The sequence below is a fragment of the Nomascus leucogenys genome, unplaced genomic scaffold (assembly GCF_006542625.1).
Source record: "Nomascus leucogenys isolate Asia unplaced genomic scaffold, Asia_NLE_v1 000903F_72717_qpd_obj, whole genome shotgun sequence".
Classification (NCBI taxonomy): domain Eukaryota; kingdom Metazoa; phylum Chordata; class Mammalia; order Primates; family Hylobatidae; genus Nomascus; species Nomascus leucogenys.
In genome coordinates this window covers 66,113-72,989 of record NW_022096080.1, presented here as the reverse complement: position 1 = coordinate 72,989, position 6,877 = coordinate 66,113, and the positions used below count along the sequence as shown (strand labels likewise).

At 37.8% G+C, this 6,877-nt stretch overlaps 1 non-coding gene across 1 annotated transcript; it reads left to right on the top strand.

The window, feature by feature from the left end:
* The first annotated feature begins 3,126 nt into the window (after nucleotides 1-3,126).
* TRNAK-UUU lies at nucleotides 3,127-3,199 on the top strand. The gene has a single exon. It is a non-coding gene; the product is annotated as a tRNA-Lys (tRNA).
* Nucleotides 3,200-6,877: the final 3,678 nt, after the last annotated feature.

The following is a 6,877-nucleotide window of genomic DNA, read 5'->3' as shown; positions in this document are numbered from 1 at the left end:
TATAATTGAGCTTTGAAAAAAATAGCATTTATTTATTTATTTAGATAAAACCAGACAACCTGCCAAGCCCTGAATCAAATTGGGGGATGTATTAGACTTTTAGACAAAGAATCTCCCAATGTAGCTACTTTAGCCATTTTACAAAAACCCGTAATGCATGACCCTAATAATCTTCTTAACTTTAGAATTTGGAAAACTCAGCATTTCCTGTGAGGTGTGATCGAGTGTACAACAAACGTTCACTCTCACACACAGAAAGAACTAAGGTTTGCAGCCCCTTTATGGTTTGGTTATTAACCTGACGTGTGTGTGTGTGTGTGTGTGTGTGTGTGTGTGTTGTGGGTGGGGGCTACTGTGAAAGGAAAGCATAAAGAAAACTCAGCAAATAAAGGTTTTCTACTCATATATCTATTTGCAATTCTTTTGTCTGTGTGTCTTTTAAAAGAAGACATACAAATGGCAAATAGATGTATGAAAAGGTGCTCAACACCACTGATCATCAAATAAATGCAAATCAAAACTAAAATGAAATATTATTTCACCCAAGTTAAAATGACTTTCATCCAAAAGACAGGCAAGGATGTGGAGAAAGGGGAACCCTAGTACACTCTTGGTGGGAATGTAAATTAATACAACCGCTGTGGAGAACATTATGGAGGTTCCTCAGAAAAATAAAAATATTACCATATATTCCAGCAATGCCCTTGCTAGGCATGTACCCAAAAGAAAGGAAATTTGTGTATCAAAAAGATATCTACACTCTCATCTTTATTGCAGCACTATTCACAATAGCCAAGATTGGGAAGCATCTAAGTGCCCATCAACAGATAAATGAATAAAGTAAATGTGGTATGTATACACAACGGGGTACTACTCAGCCATGAAAAGAATGAGATCTGGTCATTTGCAAAGTGGATGGAACTATGTTCTGTGCGGGAAACGAAAGGGGGGAGAAGAAAAGACACACACACAATACTTTTAAGGATAAATAACCTTTATCCCACGTAAATGGCAATGCAGATATAATAAACAAATGATATAATAAGCAAATTGCAATGGGAATGGGAGAAGGGAAATATATATATATACACACACACATTCACCAGACTCTGAAAGATTCATCACCAGACCGGGAAGCAACAGCCCGGGTTCCAGAGTCGGCCATCCTCTGTGCACAGAGGAAGAGAGGTCTCATGAAGCTTTGTTGCGGTCTGGGACCCTAGCTCTTTTTGTAACAAGTTGTTTGGCATGAGGCCCAGTCAGAGGGCCCTTCGAGACTGGGCTCAAGGAACACGAAAAGGTCAGCTTTTTTTGCGATTGTCTGTTGTTTTTCAATAACTAACATATAGGAATAGATTGAAATAGAGATTTCTCACAACAGCACTGGATGAACACCTCAAGGGGCTCATACAACATGTTCCAGGATTTGCTGACCATTGTTTGTGTCCATGTTCAACTGAGTTCAAATTTAATATGTAACTTTTCCTCCACAAACTAGAGGACATTATGTTATGTAAAAGTCTATGCATGTTAAGGACATGCACAGAAAGTAAAACTTCACATATTCTCTCTCATTTGTGGAAGCCAAAAATAAAACAATTGAACTCATGGAGACAGAGAGTAGAATGATGGTTACAGAGCTGGAAAGGGCATTGGAAGGACAGTGAGATGGTTAATGGATACAAAAATAGAGTTAGCATGAATAAGATCTATCATTTGATAGCACAACAGGGTGATTACAGTCAACAAAAATTTATTGTACCTTTAAAAATAACTTAAAGATTATAACTGGAATGTCTGTAACACGAAGAAATGATAAGGTGTTGGCAGGGCTCGGTGGCTCACACCTGTAATCCCGCTCTTTGGGAGGCTGAGGCAGGTGGATCACGAGGTCAGGAGATCGAGACCATCCTGGCTAACATGGTGAAACCCCGTCTCTACTAAAAATACAAAAAAATTAGCTGGGCGTGGTGGTGGGCACCTGTAGTCCCAGCTACTTGGGAGGCTGGGGCAGGAGAATGGCATGAACCTGGGAGGCGAAGCTTGCAGTGAGCTGAGATCATGCCACTGCTCTCCAGCCTGGGTGACAGAGTGATACTCTGTGTCAAAAAAAAAAAAGGAGAAGCAGAAGAAGAGGAAGGAGGAAGAAGAAGAAGAAGAAGAAGAAGAAAGAAGAAGAAAGAAGAAGAGAAGAAGAAGAAGAAGAAGAAGAAGAAGAAGAAAAGAAGAGAAGAAGAAGAAGAAAATGATAAGGTGTTGAGTGATGGATGCTTCGTTTTTCCTAATATGATTATTACACATTGTATACCTGCATTAAAATATCCCATGTATCATATATATATATACACACACATATATATTATACACCCATAAAAATTAAAAATTTTTAAAAGATCCATAGATGAAGAAAAAATATATTTAAAAATAAAGCAAGGAAAAAAGAAAAAAATATCCATTATTAATTACTGCCTTTGTCTATCGGTGTTTGGAGAATGAATATCTGGCAGAAAAAGGCTTGCTGTGTTTAACATCACTATTTCTAAAACCTTCAGACTGTGACCAGCAAAAGTGGCACTGAATGCTAAACCAAAAGACACTGTTACACGGTTTTCCCTCTCTGGCCAGCCAGACCGCGGGTCTGCAGTCCACTTGCCAACGTGATGCCTGGCTGGCAGTTTCATCTACCAACAGAAAGGGGTCCATTATGGAATGTTCTCTTGCATCTTCAAATTCTTCCTCCTTCGTCTCTCTTCCCCTCTGCCTGCAAAGCCTGCAAGAAAGACATACAGGTAATACTGAGGGATACGAACAAAAGTAGCTCTACTATTGCCTCCAGAAGTTTAGGTTGCAGCTAATTGGCGAGAATGAAACCCTCTGTATCTAGCAGCTCCGCAGTGCTTTGCGTAGAAGACGCCCCATCTCAGGTTACGAAAATCTACAGAAAGGAGATGTTTAAAAAGAGAAAAGGAAAATGTTCCTAGCGATTATAATGTCTCTCTTAAACAGGGTCTTCGAAATGAGGAGAATTCAAGTAACGTGATTTACAAATTGCAACATGAAACATAAAATGAACGGAACAAATGAAGAAATCTAGATTAGATACTCCGTGGAAAAAAATGAGTGAGTACCTGGATATCTCAGCTGGCAGAGCATCAGACTTTTACTCTGAGGGTCCAGGGTTCAAGTCCCTGTTCAGGCGAACTCTTTATCTATTTTACTCTAGATCAGGAGTCCCCAATCTCCAGTACACAGACCAGGTACCAGGCAGCGTGGCAGGAGAGCCAGCGAAGCTTCATCTGTACTTATACACCAACCCCATAGCTCTTATGACCACCTGAGCTCCCCTGCCTCCCAGGTAAGCGGAGGCATCAGATTCTCATAGAAGCCCAAACCCTATTGTGAACTGCATGAAAGGGATCTAGATTGTGGGCTCCTTATGAGAATCTAATGCTTGATGATCTGTCACTGTTTTCTATCACTGCCAGATGGGACCGTCTAGTTGCAGGAAAACAAACTCAAGGCTTCCAGTGATTCTACATTACGGTGAGTTGGATACTTATTTCATTATATATTACAATGTAATAACAATATAAATAAAGTGCACAATAAATCTAATGTGCTTGAATCATCCCCAATCATCCCCCCAGCCCCTGCTCCCTCATCCATGTAAAAAATTGTCTTTCATGAAACGGTCTCTGGTGCCAAAAAGGTGGGGCACTGCCGCCCTAGATAGTTTATACCAATTAACACAGGAAGGGGTTCAGATACTTGTTTGTGCAGTGACTAAAACTTTGCTACTTTATGCTTTGCAAATGTGAAATGATTTACATCATGAAATTACCAGCCCTAAGGGATTGCCTTAGTGAACTTGTTTTCCAAACACCAGAATACAGAAATCTAAACTATTTTAGAGATTGTTGACTTGGAGATTTGCATTTTTATGTACTTTTTAGAGAAGAATCTCCTTCAACGGTTGACTGAAAGCAAAATCAATCAAAATTTCTAAACTCTAAAAACAGATAAAGAGATATTGAAAGCAACAAAAGAGACAAAACACCTTTCCTATAAAGAAAACCAATTTGCCTAACAGTGGGTATCTTATCAGAAATCACAGAGGTCAGAAAGAGTGGCACAACAGTTTTCAAGGATGGAAAGAAAAGAATTGTTAATTCTGAATTCTATATCCAGAGAAAATATCCTTTAGAACTAAAGAAGAAATCAAGACATTTTCAGAGCAAAGAAAACTAAGATAATTAGCTGCTAGCAGAATTATCCTTTAAAAAATAGCTAAATTTCTCTAGACAGAAAAGAAATGATAAAAGAATAAATCATTGACATCAGGAAAGAAGAAAGAACATGGTAAGCAAGAAAAAAATGGATAGAAACAATAAATTTTCCTTTTTCTCTTGAGCCTTCTAAATTATATTTAACAGTTGAAGCAAAAGTAACATGACCAGGTGTGGTGGCTCATGCCTGTAATCTTACCACTTTGGGAGGCCAAGACAGGCAGATCACAAGGTGAGGAGATCAAGACCAGCCTGGCTAACATGGTGAAACCCCGTCTCTACTAAAAATACAAAAAGTTAGCCAGGTGTGGTGGCACATGCCTGTAGTCTCAGCTACTCAGGAGGCTGAGGCAGGAGAATCACTTAAACCTGGGAGATGGAGGTTGCAGTGAGCCGAGATCGTGCCACTACACTCAGGCCTGGGCAACAGAGTGAGACACTGTCTCAAAAAAAATAAATAAATAATGTATAACATGGTCCAGTGTGGTTCTAAATGTATGTAGAAGAAATAATTTAAGACAATCATATTACAAGTGGGAGAGGAAAAGTGACAAAAAGGGAGGTAAAGATGACACACATCGCTTTAACTGATAAAATAATGACACCAGTACACAGTGATAAATAAATATCATGTAATACTTAGAAAAATCACTAAAAGAGTTATATAAAGAGATCATTTAAAAACACTACAGATAGGCTGGGCACGGTGGCTCATGCCTGTAATGCCAACACTTTGGGAGGCCAAGGGGGATAACCTGAAGTCAAGAATTCGAGACCAGCCTGGCCAACATGGCGAAGCCCTGTCTCTACTAAAACTACAAAGATTAGCTGGGCATGGTGGCACATGACTGTAATCCCAGCTACTTGGGAGGCTGAGGCAGGAGAAAAAAAAACCCATACACAAAAAAACACTACAGATAAATGACAATGAAATTCTAAGAAGTATACAAGTAGTCCATAAAGAAGGCTTTAATACATACATACACATACATACATATATACACACATATCCCACAAAATGATAGTAACAGGGTACAAATAGAAAACAAACTGCTAGATTTAAGCCCTAACATATCAATAATTACATTCAATATAAATGGTCTAAAGGTACCAATTAAAAGACAGAGATTAACAGAGTAGTTAGAAAATATAATCCAACTAAAGGCTGTCTACAAGAAACTTATTTCAAATATAATTATATAGACAGGTTGAAATTAAGAGTATAAAAATGTATAACATTCAAATGCTAATTAAAAGAAAGCAAAAGTGAGTATATTAATATAATATGAACTTTATTTATTTATCTATTTATTTATTTTTTTAGATAGAGTTTCACTCTTGTCACTCAGGCTAGAGTACAATGGCATGATCTCTGCTCACTGCAACCTCTGCTCCAGGGTTCCAGTGATTCTCTTGCCTCAGCCTCCCAAGTAGCTGGAATTACAGGCATGTGCCACCACGACTGGCTAATTTTTGTATTTTTAGTAGAGACACGGTTTCGCCATGTTGGCCAGGCTGGTCTCGAACTCCTGCCTCAGGTGATCTACCTGCCTCAGCATCCCACAGTGCTGGGATTACAGGTGTGAGCTACCACGTCTGGCCTAAAATAAACTTTAGAACAAAGAAAAAAATTTAAAAATCCACCAAGAAGACATAACAATCCTAAATATGTATAAACCAAACAGAGTTGCAAAATATGTAAAGAAAAAAATATTAAAAAAATAGACAAATCCACAATTACATTAGAGACTTCAACACTTCTCTCATAATAATTGGTAGAAGAACTAACAGAAAATCAGCAAAGATATTGAAGAACTCAAAATCATCTTCAGCTAACAGAATTCAGTCAACATTTAAAGAAGAGTCCACACAAGAAAAGCAGAACACACAGAACACAGGTCAAGATAGAACATATCCTGGGCCATAAAACAAACCTCAAATTAAAAGAATTAATTCATATGGTATGATCCCTGACCACAGTGAAATCAAACTAAAAGTCAATCACAGAAAGACAACAGAAAAATATCCAAAACTTGGAAAATGAACAACACACTACTAAATAGTACACAGGACAAAGAGAAAGCCTTAGTAGATATCAAAAAAAAATTAACCTGAATAAAAATGAAAGCACAATATATCAAAATTTTCAAGATAACCTAAAAAAAAAAAACACTGAGAGAGAAATGTATACCACTAACTGCATACATTAGAAAAAAAAGAAGTCTCAAGCTCTTACTAAGAGCCCAGGTGGGAAAAAAGCAAAATAAACCAAAGCAAATAGACAAAAGATAACAATAAAAATAAGAGCAAACTTCAATGAAACTGAACACACACAAAAAAAGAAAAACAAACAAAAAGCTAGTTCCTTTAGAAGATAAATAAAAGAAGACCTCTAGTAAAACTGAGAAATTTTAGGAAGAGAGATGACACAAGTTACCAATATGAGGAATAAAAAGGGGATATCACTATAGATACTGCGTCAAAAGGATATGTTTTTGGATGATTTCCTTTGAAAAACTTAGCTGGGTGTGGTGGCTCACGCCTATAATAACAGCATTTAAAAAACAATTACCTGGGCGTGGTGGCAGGTG